Consider the following 23806-nt stretch of genomic DNA (forward strand, 5'->3'; position numbering starts at 1 on the left):
GCGTCAATATGTAAAACCATAACTGGTTAATAGACTCAACTGTGAGGGTGCCTTTTGGGGGCGACTGTGACATAGACATTAAAAAACAACTTTCACTAAAATGCGCTGTTCAGGGTTAGAACACTTGTCTGTGAGATGTTGCCACAGTGCTTTGTATGAAGTGGAATGTGTGAGACTACAGGTAGATCAGTCACAGCACCCTTGTGCTGCCCCAGAGTCCAATCTACTTTTTGATCTCTGCAGAATGCTTTCTTTCTTCGGGCAAATGCAAGCTTGGCCTTGAGCCCTCCTGACACAATCAAGAGGGAGCTATAAACCACGAGTGCCCTAGGTTAAGATGGTGTTCAGTCAGCCGGAATTATCTTCAAAGTGGAGACAGTGCACCGTATAGCATAGTTATGTGCCCATGTTTCTTCCTGCATTTGAGAAGACATGAGAGAGTATTGACCTTGAGAATATATGTATCCCAACATAGGAGGATTTAAATTCTAGGACCTCTCCTTAAAAACTTCAGCTGCAGACTTGTGGACACAGTGGGGGAAGGAGAGTGAGATGAGTAGAGAAACTAGCATCGACATATAGACACGATCATGTGTCAAATAGACGGCTGGTGAGAAGTTGCTGTATGACACAGGGAGCCCAGGCTGGCGCTCTGTGATGACACCGAGGGGTGGCACGAGGGGAGGAGAGGGAAGCTCAAGAGGGAGATCATATATGCCATATGTTGATCTGTATTGCCATATGGCAGAAAACAACACAACATTGTGAAGCAATTTCCCCCAATTAAAAATAAATTTTAAAAAACTTCAGGTGCAGTGTGTATGGACTTGTGTGTGTGTGGGCATACATCTTTATACGTGTGCATAGCTACATATCAGTTCAGTTCAGTTCAGTCGCTCAGTTGTGTCGACTCTTTGCAACCCCATGAATCACAGCACACCAGGTCTCCCTGTCCATCACCAACTCCCAGAGTTTACTCAAACTCATGTCCATCGAGTTGGTGATGCCACCCAGTCATCTCATTCTCTGTCGTCCCCTTCTCCTCCCGTCCCCAATCCCTCCCAGCATCAGTCTTTTCCAGTGAGTCAACTCGTCGCATGAGGTGGCCAAAGTATTGCAGTTTCAGCTTTAGCGTCAGTCCTTCCAATGAACACCCAGGATTGATCTCCTTTAGAATGGACTGGTTGGATCTCCTTGCAGTCCAAGGGACTCTCAAGAGTCTTCTCCAACACCACAGTTCAAAAGTATCAATTCTTCGGCGCTCAGCTTTCTTCACAGTCCCACTCTCACATCCATACATGACCACGGGAAAAACCACAGCCTTGACTAGATGGACCTTTGTTGGCAAAGTAATATCTCTGCTTTTTAATATACTGTCTAGGTTGGTCATAACTTGCCTCCCAAGGAGTAAGCGTCTTTTAATTTCATTACCTACATAATAAAAGTGTAGTAATTGAGTCATAGGGTATCACATTATTTGATTAATAAAGATTACAACACAGGTCCCACATAGAGTAACACATATTTCCAAAGTAGTAGTATTGTTGCCATTGCTGTTGTTGACAATAGCAAGAGGCAACATGTACTGAAGACAAATTATGTGCCAGATAAATATATGCACTGGCTTGCTTAATTCTCACAAGAAACTTATGCGCTATATGTGATTATCAATGAGAGAGAGATGAGGAAAAGGAGGCTAAGAGAGGTGAGATAACTTGCCCACGATAGGAGCTAGACAAAGATGAAGCTGGGCTTCAGGTCTGATGTTTGGCTTCTCTGAGGCCAATTTTTTATGCTAAAATTAAATGAATTAAATATTGAAATCATTAGGGACAAAATTTGTTCTTTCTTTGATGATTTTTTAAAAATCCCCATTGTCCCAGTGCCTCTCAATCACCAATTTGGTCACTAATTACCACATATGGTAAATGAATAAAAAGGAAAGTATTAAGATTTCCAATCCTGAGGATGCTTACAAATGCAGCAACACAAGCAAATAGACACAGTACTTTTGAGGTGGAATTTATAAACTGCATCACATCTAAGCCAATTTAAAAATAGTTTTTATATACCAAGGAAAGGGAATAAGCCCTACATTCATCAATTTATATTAAGTGCTTCTTCACAATAGATAAATGTTTCAGAAGGAAAATCTACCATTACTTTATAAGATTGTTTGATGCTTTTCTAATTGCAAACCTTAAACAGGAATAATGCTTGATGGGGGACAAAGAGAATTTCTGATTTAAAAAAAAAAAATCCAGGAATTTGCATGGGTCACCCAGTAGGTCTGAATATGTAACAATACAGATGAGAATGGTAATTGCACTAAGATTAGCCAGTAATGATAGGGCAGACAGAGCTTATTTTCTCCGCTATGATTCTGGAAAGTCTTCATTTATTTTTAAGACATTTCTGAATGGAAATGTCGCTTAAGAGAGCCACCGAGAGAATCTCATAAGATAAAGAAAGCCTTTTTAAAAAGAAAAATTCACCATGTTACAATCCTTTGAGCTCATGGTGTTCACTTGATGTAGACATAGTTTTAGAAACCCATGATGAAACAAGATGGAATTGAATGAAAATATTATAGAATACAAGATGCAAAAATCATAAAACCTGAAGCAGAGGAATTCTGACTTGTTCCAACCCCTCAAATTTTTACTTACATTCACTCTATAAAGCAGAACATCAAGTTGGTCTAAATTTTATCATCACGCAAGCCTACAGTATTCACTTATTTATCTTACAAAATCAGAACTAGAGTGTTCAACTGCCTGGGTTTTATTCAGATCAGTTAGGGTTTCCTACCAGCAGCACTCAAAACAAAAGTACAAACTAGGCAGTATCCTACTTTATTTACTCCACAATAGCATTAACTTGGTCCATGCCACCTATTAGAATCTGAGGAAGAAGCTAGGTGACTCCTCAAAGTAAGTTTGAGATACACAAAGCCATGGAGATAACCTGACTCTCAGTGCATAAAAGGAAGCGTGGTAGGAGGATGGAAAAGGAGCCAGGGCTGGATCACACAGGTCCTTGAAAAGTGGACTGTGTTAATTTACAGGTCTTTATCCACAGGCAAGACCTCTGAGTCCCTCCCTTAACAGAAATTCACATAATAGAATTCCAAATCACAAAATAAATGTACTAATCATTTTATAATCTCTTAGCCATTTCTATTTATGATGTTTTTACTTAGTTATATATTAAGATGTATTCTAGAATCCAAAAAGTTCTCTTAGATACAATGTAGATATGTATTTTAAGCACTACTTCTTAGGTTGAATAAAACAAATCTTAAAAATTTTAAGCTATTTGTGCTTATTGCCAGTAAATAAGTGAGATCATGACTTCACATGCCTCACTTTGACATTTGTCAGGACACTATTACTTACGACGTGGAGAAATTCATACCCTCCTATACTTCTGGTGGGCATGAATGATGCAGCCACTTTGGAAACCCATCTGGCAGTTCAGTTACCGTATGATCCAGCAATTCAACCCCTAGTTCTATACCCAAGAGAACTGAAAGCGTGTGTCTACACAAAAACTTGTACATGAGTGTTTACAGCAGATTATTCATAATAGCTAAAAGTGGAAATAGCTTAAACATCCATCAACTGATAAATAAAGTTTGGTATATCTTCACAACCCCATGGACTGTAGCCTGCCAGATTCCTCTGTCCATGGGATTTCCAGGCAAGAATACTGGAGTGGGTTGCCATCTCCTTCTCCAGGGGATCTTCCAGACCCAGGGATCGATCCCAGGTCTCCTGGATTGTAGGTGGATTCTTTACTGTCTGAGCCACCAGGGAAGTCCCATATCTATAAGATGGAATGCTATTCAGCCATAAAATGGAATAAAGAATTGATACGTGGTACAACATCAAGGAACCTTGAAAACATTGCCCAAGTGAAAGAAGCCAGTGACAAAGGACAACAAGTTATATGATTCCATTTATATGAGATGTCCAGAACAGGTAAATCCATGAAGACAAAGTACATGGATGGTTGCACAGGGCTGGGGGGGAGGGGGAAATGGGGAGTGACCAATAAAGAATAAGGGGTTATTTGGGGGGTGATGAAAATGGTCTCAAGTTGATGGTGGCAAAGGCTGCACAACTCTGCAAATATACTAAAAACGAGTACATTTTGCGTGCATATATGCTAAGCCGCTTCAGTCATGTCCGACTCTGCACGACACTGCCAGGCTCCTATGTCCATGGGATTCCCAGGCAAGAATACTGGAGTGGGTTGCCATGCCCTCCTCCAGGGGATCTTCCCAATCCAGGGATTAAATCCGCATTTTTTTATGTCTCCTGCATTGGCAGGCAGGTTCTTTACCACTGGCGCTACCTGAGGAGCCCCATTATACACTTTAAATAGGTGAATTTTGTAGTATGTGAATTATACCTCAATAAAACAGTTATTTTTAAAAAATTTACAAACAGTAAGTTTCCCTTAACTCGCTCTCTGCATGGTTTAAAAGGTTAACAGTTGTATGTGGAAGGGTTCAGGTTCCTATTACTACTAAAGATGAATTTGCATTTTAAGAAATCATGCCGATAATTAAATCAACTGATATCAGAGAATCACTCCTGGGGGATACAATTCAACAGCATAAAGATGCCTTACACCTCTTAACCTGAAATGGTCCCAACAGAGGTCAGAATGAGGATGAGACTGAGGGTGCTCCAAAACTCACCCTAAGAGTGAGATAACTAACGCAGTCATACCTCTATCCATCCCAGCACATACACCAAAGTGGATTAGGTCTCTGGAAGAGGAACGTTATTTAGAGCCAACTTGGGCTTCCCTGGTGGCTCAGAGGTTAAAGCGTCTGCCTCCAATGCGGGAGACCCGGGTTCGATCCCTGGGTCGGGAAGATATCCTGGAGAAGGAAACGGTAACCCACTCCAGTATTCTTGCCTGGAGAATCCTATGGATGGAGAAGCCTGGTAGGCTACAGTCCACGGGGTCGCAAAGAGTCGGACACGACTGAGCGACGGAACACATCTCAAGGCAAGCACAAGAACTGCAGACTCTTGGTGGAAGGACACCGGGCAGCATTCCAGTTCTATCCTAGTGCAGTAGGTAGTCATCTCCACCGGTACCCAACCCAAGACTGTGGCTCCATTTCTGTACGAAGAGTGTCAGGAACATGTCTAGGACTGTGGGAGCAATAGGGAGTGAAAGCTGAGATTGAGTCTTGGATACTTGGAGGCATTCTGAGGAGTCCCAGAAGTATTAGTGGACAGAGGTCCTGTACACACCAGAATTCCCTGCGGTCCCCAATGTGGGAGCCCACAGCCATTGGGGAATGAATGCTTATATCCCAGGTGTAGGGGACACCACTATTTTTTCTGCCCTGTGCCCCCACCCCTTTGATATAGATCCCACCTCACTCCCAACCATAAGTGCAAACCTGTCACTGAGGCTAATGGATCAGAGCCCCTTCCCAGCCCTTCTAGGACATATAGATAGATGATCAACTCCCGAGAGGAGCCAGTCAGAATCCTTAAGCTAAAACTGGAAAATCCTTCTCTCTGATTACAGATCTGTGAAGATGTGTCTTAAAGCCGCAGCCCCGCCCCCCAACCCCAACCCCCGTCCCCCACCTCTGGTTTAGCCTGGGGAACAAACTGGCTTGAGAAGATAAAGCTAATTTGCCAAGAGACCTTAGATGAGAGCTGGAGAGAAGGACACCTAGCGATGCTCTCATCTGCAGTTCTGTCGCCTTGCCCTCTGCTCAGTTGGCTCCAGTCACCATTTATCTCCTTCGCAGCTTCGGCTGATTTGAATCTGGTTTCAGCCGCTTGCAGTGGGGTGAATCCTAAAGAATACAATGGTGTTATCTAACCAGTGAAGTCTGAGATATTCTGATCCCACAAATATAGATGTGACAGGAGTTTGACAGACATGTCAATTCTAGTTTTTCTTACTAACTGGCAAAAACACAAACTATATACAATTCATAGACCGTGGATGTGAGTGGGTGGGTTTCACAGTATTAGAATTCTTTCTTGTTCCAACATATAATAAAAGAGTCAATCGTTTAAATTTGCTGTTATTAAATTAATGGACATAATAGTTGAAAACGTACTGTATGGGGCTATAGAAGTACTTACATACTAGCAAATTTATCATTAGGTTGAAGAATCTGGAAAAGTAAACTGAAAATAATAGTTTGTATGGCTTTGCCAGAGAAAAAAGGTGACCAATTCCTAATTTTTCAATAGGATTTTAGACTGAATAATATAATCACAGACTTTGAAATGGAAAGATTTAGTATATAATCCATTTCACCTGTCAGACAGTTATCCCATTCTGTAAAACCATTCTTTCAACAAATACTCTCTGACTTCAGGATCTGTCTTGAAGGTCAGTGCAAACAAAAATGGCAGAGCCCCTACCTCCTACAGTTTGTACCTGCCTCATATTGCAAAATTGCTACAGGTTGTATTCTACCCATTGACAGATCTTGTTTTGTATTTGTTACAGAATAACGGGGAAACTGAGCTCTGCTTGAGAGGCTCAAAGCCTGAGAAAGCACAATTTATATATTATAGGTTACAATTTCAAGCGGCCAGTGGGAACAAAGACCATTCCCCAACTTAAACAGTAAAGAACCAGGGGGACTGGCTACTACTAAGTCTGAAGCAACAATCTCTCTTAAAGCTCATCTACTTTGGGTACTAAATGCTTAAGTCTTGCACTCCATTAGATTCACTTGTTCCTACCTCAAGAGTATTTGGCCAGGATTTGATTTCCGTGCTCTTGTACAGTATGGCAAAGTTCTGCATCCTACATCCCTAACTAAACGAATTGATCTTATTCTAGTACTTGTTTCAATCAGCAAGTCTTTTGTTTCACCAAAGAAATGCAACTATTTGTTTCACATGCAGATATATCATATTTTTACTTCTAACCATTCAAAATGGATACCTGCTATGGGCAATTAATTACAAAATCCTTTTGTAGGTCTCTGAATACCTCCTCTTGTATTCTACTTGCCTTGGCTCAAGATTGCCTGCAAAGTCACCTGAAAGGCACTAGACAAATAGGAGTTCTGGAGACAAGCTGCCAGCTTTAAATCTTAGCCTTTCATTGACTGTGTGGTCGTGAGCAAGTTACTCATCCTCTCTGAGATTCTTATCCTCCACCTGTGAAATGGGAATAATAACACCAACCCTATAGGTTACTGTGAAGATTAAAAGAAACCATATGTATAAAGTTCTTGTAGAATGCCTGTGACAGTAAGCATTCAGTAAATAATTCTCTATTATGACTACATGGGAACTCATAATGATCAAATGTCTCAACATGACACACTCCAGTCATCTTGAAGAAATACTTGACTTAGCTGTTTGGCATCCCCTATATTTATTCAAATGATTACTGTTTTCTTTAAAATGTGAATAAGTGTTGGTCTCCAAAATATTTGGTACATTCAGTGGTCATATTCGTCATAAGCATGACATGTGTGAGACATTCTACTGAGAACTGCAAGCCATGAAAACTAAGTAAATTATTGTATCTGCCTTCAAGAAATTTACAAGCTAGGAGGAAGATAATTAGACCAAAGTACAAAAAAAAAATACAATATAACAATCACCACAAAATTGGCACAGGTAAGGAGTGGTAGTAATTCGAGAAAAGTTATGGTATTCATCTGAGATGACCTGAAAGAGGCAACATTTGAAACAGGTGCTAAATCACAGGTGCAGATGAAGAATCCAGGCACCTCTGGGCAAGAGAGTTTATTCCTGATTCTTTTCCTTCCTCTCTGACTGTTCCACCTTGGTCCCATTCTTGGATTAATCATCTTCCTCCCAATGCATGAAAATTGCTATCTGACAGCGCAGCACCCTTGAACCACTTCTCTTCTGATCTCTAAGTCCGTGGAACATTCTCAGCCACTCACATCATGTATGCCACTGACTCTCAATGTAAACCTCACATCCTATCCTTCCCACAAGCTTCAGATCCAATCACCCAAGGGTCTCTCAGGTGAATCCTCCACCCTCCTGGCACCTCAAACATGTCATAGTAAAATCTGTCTCACATTCTCCTCCTGTATTCTCCATTCTTGGTGGTGGTATCACTCTGCCCAGTCACCCAAGCCAAAGACCTGAGAGTCATTCCTATTCCTTCTTCTCCCTTGTTCAATGCAATAAATTGGTCAATTCCATAAAATATACTTCTAAACTACGTCTCCCTATCATTCTCTATCTTCATTGCTACTTCCCTAGGGTCTTTTATCTTGACAATGGCCATATCCACCCAACTAATATCCTACTTCAGCATCCCTCCCCTTCAGTCTATTTTCCAGAATATCATCAAAATAAATTTTTACAATGCAAAAATGACACAGCTTATAATCCTTCAAGGAACCCTAAGTGCCACCTGGACAAATTTAAAATCTCTCTGTAGGTCATACAAAGTCATCTGTGATGAGGCATTTTCTTACTTTTCACTTTAGGCTCCCAGGAAGCCAAACCACCTGCAATGCCCTTAATACCTTTCTATTTCACACTGTTGTGCCCTTGCCCTACCAACCTCCTCTGCCTGAAAATCTACTTGATCTTTTTCTCTTTACCCTTGCTTTACTTTCCTATTTTTGCATCAAGATTCTTCCAAGTATCATTCCTCTGGTACTTTTCCTATAGGTGCCTAGAATACCCCATATGAACCCCTTTCATAGCAGTCATTACACTGTTCCATGAACCCCTTTCATAACCCTGATTATGCTGCTTCATTTATCTTCTTGTCCATCTACTGTGTGCATCCTGGGGCAAAATGCCGGTTTCATTCATTTCTTTCAACAAATACTCACTGAGTGCTTACTGGGTGAACGTGGTACATTGGATTTCTGATTTCATGAAATTTCTATTTTAATGATGTGTCTGGTAAGGGGTTACAAAGACAATAAACGTATTTCAAGACAATTTCGAACCCTGATTAAGGCTACAAAGAAAATAAAATGCAGATGCAGAGAACAAACGGATGCACTTGAGAAAGGAGAGGGTGGCCAAATTGAGAGAGTAGCCCTGAAGCATATACATTACCTTATGCAAAATAGACGGCTAATGGAAAGTTGCTATGTCACACAGGGAGCTCAAGCTGGTACTCTGTGACAACCTAGAGGGGTGGGATGAGGTGGGAGTGGGAGGGAGGTTCAAGAGGGAGGTTCAAATGAGGGTCTCTTCCTAGTCGCAAGGGATGAGACCAGGCTGATAGCACTGAAGATGGTGATGACTGTTCACATTCAGGAAATATTGCTATTGGACCAGATGCAGAGAGCAATGAGAGTGGAGGACCAAGGACATGTCTTAAATTTGGGGTTCAATCAACTGGGGTACGGTAGTGTCACTGACTGAGAACTGTGAAAAACAAGAGCGGCTTTGGGGCAGAAGGTGGACATTAAGATGTATCAGACTGAAACAATCAAGTTTAAGGCAACTAGTCTAAGATATCCAAGGGGAGTCATCAATTAGGCAGCTGGATTTATGAGTCTGGAGCTTGCCATGAGAATGAAGGTGGAAACATAAATTTGGAAGTCATCAACGTAAAGACGATATTAAAACCATAAGCCTAGATGAGATCATCAAGGGAGAAAAAGTAGGTAGAGAGAGGGCAAGCACGAGTTTTGGGCAGGCTCTGTTCATATTTATAGCCCTAGCACTTAGTCTTGGCAAAGAGCAGCCCCTCAATAAAATGCTGATGAATACAAGACTAATTCTGGGCTAGATATTATTAGAAATTATATAAACAGAAACTAAGTAAATCATATTAACAACAAAAGTAATAAATACTCAAAACTCAAAACTCATCACTTCCTAATTGTTTTACTACATTTTTCTATTCTCTGTGCTCTTGAGATTAATTATGTCTGTTGTAGCTTCCCAACTCCGTGTTCAGTGATGTTGCATCAGTAGCTTAAAATTGGTGGTGGTGGGAGTGTGTATGCCGTGCAAGTTGGCAAGTGCTACAGATTAGCGCTTGGTTTACTATTTTGTCAACTCTTAGACTCAAGAAAGTGATAGAGAAAACATTAATCATGCAGATTAATGCAGTCACCATATTGTAAATAGCACAAAAAATTCAGGAGATATTTTTCCAGAATGTAGAAATTATCTGGTTTAGTAAAGAAGTTGCTCATATCGTTGATGAGTGAGTGAGGTTCTAACAGATGTCTTCATTGGTTCACTTTCACCTTTAGTTATGAATGTAATATTACAGAACATTAACATAAGCAACTCATAACATAACAAATAAAAAAATAAACCAGCATTCATACAGGAATTACACTTGTAAATTAATTGCAACCATAGGTTGGCAAGGGATAAAGAGTTTGGCAAAAAACCAATAAAAACATTCAGTGAGAATCAATTGACTACATGGAGTTTGGAAGATACTGTAATTTTATTGTTATGCGTAAATGTGTGCTTTGCTACATATCCTTTAAAATAATAAAAAGTATACTGAACTATATACATACATACAAACATATATGCACATATTTTCCCCAGAGAACTAGTTAATGTTTTACCAGCATCCTACTTCTTACATACAAATCCAATAGGCATATGGTATAACATGCAGTATTAAAATTATTACATTACTATCTGTTTATGGGAAGCAACTAAAATATCCACAGCAAATTCATGATCAAAATATTGATGAGCTATGTCATTTGGATTCCAGTAAAATTAAAATGAATCTGTCAAATATCATAAAACCCAGAGGTTGAGGGCTATAGTTTCTCTTTATTTGCCTGAATTTGTGCTTGATAACTGATATTTTTTCTTTCCTACACAGAAGTCTTAGACACCTTAGAAAAAGAACAGACTGAGAAACTGACTTGACTTTTTTTGAAAGAATTATCTGCTTGTGAGCTATTTGGACCTGATTAAACCATCTACACTTTCATTGAGCAATACAATTATCCACTAAGCACATGTGGCTATTTAAACTCAAATTTTAATTCATTAAAATTAAATAAAATTTGAAAATCAGTGTCTTAGTTAAACTAATCACATTTCAAAAGCTCAATAACCACACAGGCTAGTGGCCACCATTCTGGGCAGCACAGATTATAGAACATTTCCATCATCACAGAAAGTTCTGCTGAACAGCACTGATGAAGAAAATGCTTTCCACATAGAAGAGCTACATTATTAACTGAGTGATCAAGTTTTCCCCTATTTTTCTAAGCTTAAAAGTTAAAAGAAGTCAAGAATTTAATATTCAGGAGGAAAGAAACCACCAATAATTGGGCATTTGGATATATTTAGATATTTAGTAAACAACGTCAGGACATCTTTCTTGGGCATGCATCCTTCTATGTATCACACAAACTATTTGTCACCCTCACAACAGGTATATAATATCTTCACTATGTAAATAGTGAGGGTGCTGGGGTTTGCAGAAGCTCAATACCTTGCCTTCAGACAAACAAGGCAAAGTTTAACTTTGTGCTCAGAATTTCAGGTTCCAAAGCCCAAGTTCCTTCTGGCACCATGAACCTCTCTTCTCTAAACAAAAGTCACGGATAGTGAATAGAAATGTTTCATTTTCCTCTGGATATTGGAGAGGCCATTATGCAGAGAGGCAATAAAACGGGATTGTGGGCACTGACTATGGAACTCTGGCTCTACCACTTACGAGCTGTGTGACATGGGCAAATTAGTGCTTCTTATGCCTCAGTTTCCCTCTTTTCTGAATGGCTTCATCACAGTTTCCATCTCAAAGGACCACTTAGCAGCTAAATAAATTAACATTTGTAAAACACTGAAACAGCATGACACCAAATAACTGCTATAAAAGCGCTTGCTATTATTATCAGGGTAGATGGCATAAAGCAGAAATAAGTTCATGTATATTCTATGGCCAGGTAACAAAATTTGAAACTAAGGGGCTTCCCTGGTGGTCCAGGGGTTAAGAATCTACTTTGTAGTTCGGTCCCTGGTCCAGGAAAATCCCACATGCCCCGGGGTAACCAAGCCCTTGTACCAGAACTACTGAGTCTGGGTGCCTAGAGCCCACGCTCTGCAACAAGCAAGCCAACATAACAAGAAGCCTGAGCACCGCAACGAGAGAGTAGCCCCAGCTCTCCGCAAACAGAGAAAGCCCAGGGGGCAGCAACGAAGACCCAGTGCAGCCAAAATAAATAAACAATTAAAAAAAAAAAAACCCTTGAAACTGAATTCAGTCATGCCATTCATTGAAGACCTGAAGACTTTAATTAAGACAAAGCATGGGCTGACAGTGTCTCCCCACACTCATGCAAAAATGTGGAGCTGTGTGGCCTCTCAGAAGAGCTTTCTGATGAAGAGTATGATGCAAAATCATACGGTTGTGGTGAGTGGTGCCCATTTTCATCCAGGCCATGAAACAGAATTACACCTCATTAGTGGAAAATCAGAGACAGGTCTGGCCTTCTATTTTACTTGTTATTCACCTATTAGTAAAGTAAAGAATAACTGAAAGCAATAGGTTTACCTCTTGAACTTAAAATATGTTACTTAATCCATCAATCATTTTCAAACCATAATCTATGATACCCGTAATTTTAACCTGGAAGCTAAAGGAGGACAATAATAGCTGTCATTTACCGCTCACCTCTTTGGTCACCTGATTCGAACAGCCAGCTCACTGGAAAAGACCCTGGTGCTGGGAAAGATTGAAGGCAGGATGAGAAGGAAACGATGGAGGATGAGATGGTTGGATGGCATCACCGACTCAATGGGCATGAGTTTGAGCAAACTCTGGGAGACAGTGAAGGACAGGGAAGCCTGGTGTGCTGCAGTCCACGGGGTCGCAAAGAATCGGACACGACTGAGCAACTGAACAACTGCTCACTCAGTAGGCTGCAGGGGTTCTCCGTGCATTGCCACCAACCTGCACGAAAACCAGGTAGAGGTAGGCACCAATACCTCTGTGTTTCATTTGAGAAAACTGACACATGAATAACTTTCCCAAGGTCAGCTGGACAGGGGAAAACAATACGTGAATGCAATAAAGCCAGAGCCCACAACGTTCTGCCACCATAAGCAGGAATGTGAAATAATATGAAACAGGAGAGAAATAGGTGATGTGTATATTTCATTACCTATGTCTGAGGCAGAATTTCTAAAACATTAATAAAAAAAACAAAATTGTAGGTTCCAGAAAAATCATTAGCATTACTATCTAAAATCACAATAGGCTCAGAATTGTATGGACTGGATCACCAAGGACCTGGGTTTGCTATGTGTAGCCTTTATTTTGCATCCTCATGATCAGGAAAATCAATGCTGTCTGTCTGTCTATATTAGGAAATAGGACCTCTGTGTTTCTGCAAATGTGAGTGCCAGGAGTAAATGCAGAGTTGGTTTGGGGGTGAGGGTGGAAGTGGTTCTCCCCACTGGAAAACGCCCCGCATTAGCAGCGTCTCACGACGACCTGGTCCCTGCCTCAGGCATCTCACCCCAGCTCTCTTGTGCACACTGTTGCCTCACTACTTGTCTCCTCTGTGCCTACCAGCTTGGCATTCTGATGGGCTGGCTCCACTGGCTCCCAACCCTCCCACTTTGTTCCGCAGTCTGAGGATCGACTCCTACACCCTGGCACAGTGCTTGTTTCTCGCTGCACTCCTGGTAACCGAGCTCGCTGGCACTGCCCCATGACCCCCTCCTGTGATCCACTCTGCCCAGCAGACCTGTAAACACAGCCTGCCATGCCAAACACTGCACCCCCACCCCACTGCTGGCCTCAGAGAGACGGGCCCTTAATGTCACATCACCAGCCCACAGTCTCTAGAGGACCTGTGGAACTCAGTTGGGCTAGTTTCAGCCCCTGAAGGCTTCACCTTGTTTATGCACACTGCAAAAGGAAGTACAACTCTGTGAGTGAGAACACCAAATCACCAAGACTGGTAGGAAGGAGCTGACTGCCTTCTGGGCACAGAACACGTCCACCCTGGCACAGTGACCAACGGCCATTCCAGAGGCCCAGACCCTAGGTCCCAACAGAACTGCCTACGCCTCCAGTAGAGACCCTGCCGGGCTCCTGGGATTCCTGCTATCTTAGAAGCATTTACGATTCTGATCTTCATATACCTTGCGAGGCCAAGAAAGAAACATGCCGAAGTGCTCAGTGCTTCTGCTCATCAGAGCCAGCTCACATGGGGAGGTGCCAGGAGGAGGATGGGAGGGTAGAGTCAATGCTACATTTCCTACCTCCTGCACCTATGAGGCCCCTTCAAACACTAGGTGGCTGGGTTATGACTTTTCCTGGAACAAGGCTTCAGTTCACAGGACCCCTGAAAGATGACTAGGAGGACAAGAGTTGAAGGGAGTTTGGGATGTGGGGAAAAGGCATTTCAATCTGTAGGGAAGTTGGGACAATATTAGTGAAGGACCTGAAAGGTCAGGGTACATTTAAAAAAGAAAGATTAAAGGGAAGCCAGCGTGCTGGAAAGAGAGACAGAGAAATGAGAGATGCACGGAGGACGCTGGCAGGGGCCACGTCATAAACAGTGTTTCTCAGGCCACTGAAGAATTTCTTATTTTTATTTTAACCTGATGAAAATGGGAAACAAAAGGTTTTGATCAAGGGACTGACATGAACAGAAAGATTGCTCTGGTCATCGTGTAGAACTGAATTAGGTGTGGTGGAGGCAGAAGGCAGTCCTACACAGTGGATATGGGCGTGAGCTGTCTGCTGTCAACTCTAGCCCAGATCCACTGCCTTCTCCCCAGGCTCTAATGACAGGTGGTTTGGGAATGATGTTTTACACTCTCCCATCCACAGGGTTTCAGTTTAGATGATACTGATGACAGGCCCTTGTGCAAGAGGAGGAAAGTGGAAGATACACACTATGTTTCTCTAGCTACGTCAGCAGAGAGGAGGTTCATATTCCCTTCCAGGCAAGCCCCTGCAAGTCACACTCTTCAGCAAGGCAGACTGCTGAGCCCAAAAGCATTCAGGCTTTCCTGAAATTTCAAACGGTCAAGATTCCCTTAAGGTTGGTAGCTATTATTCCTAACTTCGATTGTTCCAGTTTATATATCCAAAATTATGCATGCTTCCAATCTCCTAGATTAAATCCTTCCTACTTGAGATATGTAGAGTTTCTGTTTTCCTCACTCAACCTCAACTGTTAAAGTCAGTTAAGAAGTTTTTGCAGTACTGGGAGTAAGAAATTATGAGGGCTTGATCTCGGGCATAGGCAGTGAGGATAGAAAAAAAAAATTAGGATGGATTTAATGTGGATTCAAGAAGTGGCATTTTCAGGACATTGTTATTAATTGGATAAGGGGAATAGGGAAGAAGAAGGGGTCAAAAATGACCACCAAGTTTTTGGCTTTATGTTCAAGCAATCTTGTTAAATTTGCCATCCTGTCCATGAAGCCAAAGAGGTATGGACACCAGGCTGCCCCAAGTGGCCAACCCTACCCAGGCTCCTTTCCAGACTGAAGCCACAGAAGTGAGGAAGTCAGCAGACTGGTGATGCAGAAGATGTGCCCTTTTGCAGGACAGGAAAATCTATACCCTGGATGCTAAGGGCCACTGTAACGGCTCATCATCTTTTTCAAAACTGCTCCAACTTGTTGCGGAGCAGAGGAAGTCAGTTAAGCCAGTTCAGTTCAGTCGCTCAGTCGTGTCCGACTCTCTGCGACCCCATGAATCACAGCACGCCAGGCCTCCCTGTCCATCACCAACTCCCGGAGTTCACTCAAACTCACCTCCATTGAGTCGGTGATGCCATCCAGCCATCTCATTCTCTGTCGTCCCCGTCTCCTCCCACCCCCAATCCCTCCCAGCATCAGTCTTTTCCAGTGAGTCAACTCTTCGCAAGAGGTGGCCAAAGTATTGGAGTTTCAGCTTTAGCATCAGTCCTTTAGATGAACACCCAGGACTGATCTCCTTTAGAATGGACTGGTTGGATCTCCTTGCAGTCCAAGGGACTCTCAAGAGTCTTCTCCAGCACCACAGTTCAAAAGCATCAATTCTTCGGCGATCAGCTTTCTTCACAGTCCAACTCTCACCTCCATACATGACCACGGGAAAAACCATAGCCTTGACTAGACAGACCTTGGTTGGCAAAGTAATGTCTCTGCTTTTTAATATACTATCTAGGTTGGTCATAACTTTCCTTCCAAGGAGCAAGCGTCTTTTAATTTCCTGGCTGCAATCAACATCTGCAGTGATTTTGGAGCTCAAAAAATAAAGTCTGACACTGTTTCCACTGTTTCCTCATCTATTTCCCATGAAGTGATGGGACCAGATGCCATGATCTTCATTTTCTGAATGTTGAGCTTCAAGCCAAACTTTTCACTCTCCTCTTTCACTTTCATCAAGAGGCTTTTTAGTTCCTCTTCACTTTCTGCCATAAGCCAAGATCTGTCCAAATCTCCCCCTAAAAGAAGGGGCAACAACCAAGCAACTGGGGCCAGAGTGAGGGCTGAGTGACAAGGATGAGCAGAAGCTTCGTACTGGAGACTACAAAGGATACGGAACACCAAGGAGGCAAACCGATTCATAAGCCACAGGGCAAAGTTTAGATTCAAATATCAAAGAGAGAAAGCTCAAACACTAAGCTATGAGAAGATCACATCATAGGTCACAGGAGACGGCAGAATCAGAGACAGAGCAGATGAAGAGCATATAAAGTAAAGTTGTAGATGCTTGGAGAGGGTTGGTGTTGAAGGGGGCATTCCCACCAATATCAAGAAGTCAGGGTACATCAGGGGAAGGTAATGATGGTCTCGGCAGCTTGTGGGAACAGGGCAGATAGCAGTTTCCTTTTTCCTTGTCCATCTTCCTATTGAGGGATATTCTGCTTACAGGAGGACAAGGCTTAACCACAGACAAAGGTCACTGACTACACCTTCTAGAATGACTTCTAAAGTGCTTTCTAGAGAAGCATAGCTATAAGTGAATCTTAAATGCCCTGAAAAGGAGGTGTCCGAGTATAGACTTTGGAACATGAGAAGGCTTTAGGGTAACTACTCAGCTTCCTGAGTGACAGCTCCTCTTTGAGAAATTATGACCATTAAATTGTAAGGTTGCTGAGACAAGGTTCCTTGCTGAATCCCTAATGCTCCTCACAGTGCACAATAAATATCAGTTTAGCAGGTGAAGATAGAATGGCAGATTTCAAGACGCTGGGCAGCTTCATTCAGTGGGCTAACCACAATGTTTATCCATGTGTCCATCTGTGAGAGAACACTTAAAGTTCCCACTCAGGAACACCCGTATCAGGAATACCACTCCACAACTAGAATGGGATCAAGAATGGCCCCTCTCACCGTCTTCTTCATTTCTCAATAACTCCTCAAAACAGCCTCTGGGGATGGCTCCCAAAGCCTGGCGTATCGGCTTTACCAAAGGAGGTGAAAGTCCTGACTGGGGATTCCCCTGAGGGCTGAAGGGCGAAGGTTTCCGTAAGAGCACTGGACTCCTGCTGGTGACAACACCAGGAGCACACCTCAGGACCCGGGATCCCTGCTGTCTGGCTTTGCAAGTTACCTGAAGTCTCTAAATCTGAGTTTGTCCAGCTATAAAGTGGAATTAGTGGTGCCTCATTCAAAAAAATGGAGAGATCTAAATAATGTTTGTAAGACACCTGCCTTAATACTTGTCCACTAAAATGTTCCAAAGCTACATTCTCTTCCAGAATTCACCTCCCGATTCCAGTCTCAGAGACTAGCCCTGCTGGCTCCCATCTTATTACATTCACCCACCTCTACTCTCCTCCCTCATCTGCTCCAAAACTCAATGCAGTCACAAAGCTCTTCTCCTAATCTCCTGATAGAAAGTATCCTATATCAACTTGGCTCCAAGTAGATGGAAGAACAAAGTCCTAGCTCCCTTCAGGTGGGAACTATCAGAAGGTAAATTTCTGCTGGAAGTTTTTGTTCAGTCGCTCAGTCTCTTCAATTCAAAAGCCTGGGGCAGAAGGCAGAGCAAGAGGACAGATGCAACTACATTAAAAGGAAGACAATTGTTTCCCAGAAAACACTGCAGCTTCAATTTGCATTCTAAAGGAAGTAAAGCAAACACTTTAAATTCCCTCCCTAGAAAAGCAGAGTTCTGCAATTAATAGAACTTAAAAATACAGATGTTAAAGACCATGTGCTTAAGGAGTTAGTTAAACATGTGCAATTGCATATGGAAAGAATGAAATTTTTCTGAAATTGGTTTTAAATACCTTATACAATAAAGGAACATTGCCAACACATATGGCATGGTGGAGGGAAAAAAAGGCCCACTGATGAAAAAAACGAAAAGGACCCAAACAAGCCATTTCCTTTTGTTGTTACCACCACAGAGATGACTAGTGCCAACTGAATATCTTCTCTACTCCCTCTTTACTAAAGAACTCCCTACATTTTGGAGGGACCCTTAAACAGAAAACTGTATTTCTGGACCCTTGTGATAGGATTGCACAAAGCAGAAATCAATGGGTGGAGCTTATAAGAAAAGCTCTTTAAAGGAGACTCAGCCATTGTTCTTGCCTGGAGAATCCCAGGGACGGGGGAGCCTGGTGGGCTGTCGTCTATGGGGTCGCACAGAGTTGGACACGACTGAAGCGACTTAGCAGCAGCAGCTAGTAAACACCCTTTTATCCTTCCCTGCAGGAGCTCCTGCATCCGTGTTATGACAATGAGGCAATCCTGAAGATGGTGTAGAATGGAATATAAGTCTGGGACAGTGATGGCACTATTACTACTTCACATTACCCCTGGACTCCTTTCCCCCACACTTCTTTTAAGGGATTGGGAAAGAAGTTCCTCATTTGTTTAAACTGCTATTATTTTGGGTTAAATGCAGTTCTTAACTGATACACCTAGCTTAGGTTGCCATTAGTTTCCTTGTGTATGAGAACTATCAATTAATATCAGAAACATATGGTTTTTTCATAATTATATATGAATTCTTGCTTTATCGAATAAAATGTATACCAATAATTCTAAGTGCAGGTTAAATCTAGTCTTTTGTTGCCTTTATAAAAGTGCCAGATTCTATTATAGATAGCTCTCTGCATTGGGTGGACACCATCTGAAGACTACGTTAAGAACCACGTCCTTAATGGGCAAGTGAAATAAGTGGCTATTTAGTATATCTTATTCCTAGCGTTTCACACAACAGCACACACATATATCTCTCAAAGAATTTCTAAGGCTTTTCACCAACAGTGACAAAAGAAACACAGGAGTTAAAAAGTCCCCTCTTCATGCAGCTTCTCTTAAGCTTCTCTTATTTGCACTATCCAGCTGGCCTGAGAACCCAGAAAAGGGCAGTGATCACTTTGTGAAAATTCTTATGGATGTGTCATCTGCTTCTCACTCTACTTTTCCGGTCTCCATTTGTATGAGAAGCCCCTGGGCATGGGAGGAACCAGGCAGATACTTAAGGAGAGAAGAGCCAGGGGGATCCACCACAGTGGTCTTATGCTTGGCTCTCCTCTAGTTGTCTTTCGTTTGTAAGAACTCCAGGAACATTGAGCATACGTTAAATTCAGGCCCACGTGCATGAGTGTTTGTGATAAGCACAAAATAATTTCATATAATTATTTCAACAATTTCAATAATTCTGCAGATAATTTCAGTAGTAATAAAATTCATTTCCTATATTTAATATTACCTGCTCCATGGTACTAAGCAAAGTCTAGTAAGTATATAAACTTCTTGAGTGGTGCTGCATATATAAAATGTGATTCATGTGCATGTTTACAACCACAAAGACACATTAATTGGTAGCCTACAGAAAGACTGAAGTTCTTTTATGAATTAAATAGAGACACTTGTGCTAATTCACTGAAGATGCAACTAGAAAACCCAGCCTTCTATTCTGGGATCTTAAACCTGGTGCCTTCAGCAAAGAGAGCATTATCAATGATGTGAAGTCATATTTAGCTTCTGGTGAACAGCAGTGGGGTTTTCCCTCCTAAGATGCTCCTATGAGGTGGTGTGTCTTCTTCCTGTGATGTGCCTGACAACTCCCCTGAGAGCAGTGTGCATGCCCAGAGGAGGAGTTCCTAGGGGCTTCACACATCCCTGATCTATCATCTCCCTCTAGTCCATGGCCCCCATGGCCTCCACTTTGATTTTAGCATCAACCCTAAACTTTTTCGATTTTCTGAAACTGATTCATGAAGGTTTTTTTGATGTAAAATGATATAGAATGACCAAATTCTTGTCCACTACCCAAAACAGAGGTGATTAAGAAAGGTCTCTGCACACCTGAAGGTGTACCTCTACGGCAGGACAGGCAGGAGGCTCCACACTCCTGGGCAGATCTGGGGCCTTAAAGGCCATTAGAGATGCAGGGGTAGTTTGTCCCAAACACCGTAGTCACCGCTCCAGGAGACTGGCAAACCTTGTAGAATCCTAAAAGATAGGACACCTCTTCTCCATGGAAGGTCTAATCCTATCTGGAGAGTTCACTTTCTGTTGGAAATTCAAGACTTTGCAAACACCATAAGACCTTCCAAAGTCACAAGGTGACTATAATGAGTGCTGGGCTTAGAATAATCAGGCCAGGGTGACGGGAGAAGGGTGGGACCTGCAGTAAGTGTTCTCTTTAATTAGAGTCCCAAATGATTTTAAGTGATTTCCCTACTTAACCAAAAAAAGCAATAGCAGCAGCACCCCCTCCCTCCACCATTAAAAGGAGAAAGATGGGTATCTTTAATTGAAAGCAAAGCAGCACAAAACTCTAATTATAGGCTCAAAGGGGCTTTGAGCTCATCTTGTAACTTCTTGGCTTTCAGCAGGACAGTATTAAACCTTCCTAAAAAGATAAGACTCAACCTATTTTTAAACATACCCAAAGAGGGCATTCTAGTCTTCTGTTCCTTTGTTAGGGGAGTTTTTTCCCTTTTCTAAACTCACCACAGGTGAACTTCCCTATCACTAACCTGAGACATCACATTAGAGTTCAATTTAGTTTGCTCAGTGGAAGTAAACAGCTGCTTACAATTAGCCTTTTTCTAAACTGTACTTTCCTCTGTCCATCTGCATGAAATTATAACAAATTATGACAGTTAATTAAGATATTTGGGTTTAAACCAATGCATTTGGGGGTAGATGCCAATGAAATCGCTTACTGATTAAAGACTGCCACCATTCTTTTTTTCATACCTTTTACTTTCTCTACCATGGGCTCCAATACTAATGTCTCTCCCTTTCCCATCTCTCTTCTACACACACACACACACACACACAACAATAACAAATGTGCACACTCCCTCTTAATGTAAATTAAGAAATATCCCTGAAGCAGCTAGTTAACATTTAGATCTTGTCCTCACTGTCCACATCCAGGGGTATTAGTGAAGGATGCAGACATTGGAGCCCAATGTCTGTGCTTAAATCCTAGCTCTGGTGCCAGGAGCATATTTTATCTCCCTATGTGTCTATTTTCTCATTTGAGAAGTGGAGACAATAATAGTATCTACCTTACATGAGTTAACTACATTAAAAGCCCTTTAGAATGGTGCCCAGTACTCTAAATATAAGTGCTATGTATTTGTAGCTATTGTTACACCCTCCTTGCAGCAAAGTGACATTCAGAGGCATTAAATGATGCCTGATGTCCCAGCAGGCAAAAGTCTGTGAAAGAAAGGGAGTAGGATTTAAGTTTCAGTCAGTTCAGTTCAGTTCAGTCGGTCAGTCGTGTCCGACTCTCCGCGACCCCATGAATCACAGCACGCCAGGCCTCCCTGTCCATCACCAACTTCCAGAGTTCACTCAAACTCATGTCCACAGAGTTGGTGATGCCATCCAGCCATCTCATTCTCCGTCGTCCCCTTCTCCCGCCCCCAACCTTTCCCAGCATCAGAGTCTTTTCCAGTGAGTCAACTCGTCACATGAGGTGGCCAAAGTATTGCAGTTTCAGCTTTAGCATCAGTCCCTCCAATGAACATCCAGGATTGATCTCCTTTAGAATGGACTGGTTGGATCTCCTTGCAGTATAAGGGACTCTCAAGAGTCTTCTCCAACACCACAGTTCAAAAGCATCGATTCTTCGGCGATCAGCCTTCTTCACAGTCCAACTCTCACATCCATACATGACCACGGGAAAAACCATTGCCTTGACTAGACGGACCTTGGTTGGCAAAGTAATGTCTCTGCTTTTTAATATACTATCAAGGTTGGTCATAACTTTCCTTCCAAGGAGCAAGTTTAAGGGGAGTGAAAAAGCAAGAAGAGTGAGGTGAGAAATTTTAAAAGACAAAAAGGCAATAAGACAGCAAAAGCTACAGGGAAAGAGTAAGGCAGACATTTAATGAGGGGAAAGGTAGGAAGAGAAAAATACAAGGTGGGGGGCGGGAAAGAAGTAAAAAGGAAACAAGAGTAAAAAAGGTGGGCATGAAAAAGGAAGAAATGGAGGAATGAGAGTAACAAAAGAGACCAATCATGAGAAAAGACTCCACTTAGAGCCTGAGCTATCAGAAAAAGAGAGGAGTGAAAGAGAAAACAGAAACGTTGGAACAGAGGAGATAGGGAAGAGAGGGAGATAAAAGTGGTGACAGGAAGGCTCATTTGCAGCAAGGCCTCTCTGTCTTTGAATTAGGGGAAGTTTACATCCAAAATTAACACACCTCTGATGGCCAGACTTCCTTCCCAATTCTTCCTATTGCCTTAGAATCTGCCCCGGGCTAGCTCCCCAAGGTTTGTCCTGGTAAGCTGTCCGCTCTACCCTCAAGGCCAAGACGCAGTCTTCACTACGTTTCCCCCAAATACTCCAACCATCCTTTTCAAGTGAAAAATTAGCTCTAGAGCAAATATTTACACCCTCTTCCTTTTCCAAACCGTCAGAAACCTATAAGGGGTGCTGGTATTTCATTTTTTAAAATTATTCACTTTGAAACATTCCCCTTCCCTCCTTCTTTTTTTTTTGGGGGGGGGGGGTTGTTATTTAGAACAAGACAACAAAACGATGCAGTGCCGCAGGGGTATGCCGCTTTTAGACCTACCATTTGTCCTTCCCACCAAAGTGAATTAATCACCCAATCACTCGGAAACGAGAGGCTGGCTCTAGGTATAAAAAATACGATCAGCATTTAATAAATACTTTTAAAGTATTATCATGATTCAATTGCTTGTTTGGTGCAAACTACGCCTCCCTCTTGGAGGAAGTCGAGAGACCTTAGAGGGCCCTCTGGGCAAACGGAGCAGACAGGCCGCGAGCGTCTGCTCCCGCCGGGGTGAGCCTGGGCCGCCGCCGCCGCCGCCGGAGTCACGAAGCCAGACGCGGCGCGTCTCCGCCCAGGACCCGGGAGACTGCAGCAACGCGGCTGCAGCCCCGGCGGTTCCCGGAGGCGGGGAGGAGACGCGACTCCCGCAGACACGTGACCTCCTCCCGGCCGCCGCTTCCCGCGACCCAGACCCGTCCCCGGAACCCGCGCTCGGCGGGGCGGGCCGGGGGACACGTAGCGACGGCCGCGGTCCCTGCTGCGCCCGGGTGCGCGTGCATTTCGGCGTACTTCGCCCCTTGGTTCACGTGATAACGAATGTTTCGGGGATCACCCGGGAGAATGCAGGAAGGAAAGACACTGGGTTTGAAATCGATATATACAGACAGATTAACAAATCTTCTCTCCATCCTTGCCCTGGCAGACGCGAGTGGCGGCAGCGGGGCCAGAGACCTGGGGGTCCCGCAGAAGGCGCTTCCCCACGCTTGGTCTCCAAGGTCCCTGGCCCTCCGCTGCGCAAATGCGGGCACCTCCGGGTAACTCTCCCTAGCAGTGAGTCATGCTCCCGGGATGGCTCTGGGGAAAGGTAGCCCCGCTCCGCTGGCCTGTGCT

At 42.8% G+C, this 23806-nt stretch overlaps 1 protein-coding gene across 2 annotated transcripts in view; it reads right to left on the reverse strand.

The window, feature by feature from the left end:
- Positions 1 to 23806, reverse strand: part of SSPN (sarcospan) — a 142694-nt gene that overhangs the window by 114788 nt on the left and 4100 nt on the right. The gene's annotated exons all lie outside the window — the stretch shown is intronic.

This window comes from Moschus berezovskii, chromosome 6 (assembly GCF_049115385.1).
Source record: "Moschus berezovskii isolate FMDL1 chromosome 6, NW_MosBer_1.0, whole genome shotgun sequence".
NCBI classification, from domain to species: domain Eukaryota; kingdom Metazoa; phylum Chordata; class Mammalia; order Artiodactyla; family Moschidae; genus Moschus; species Moschus berezovskii.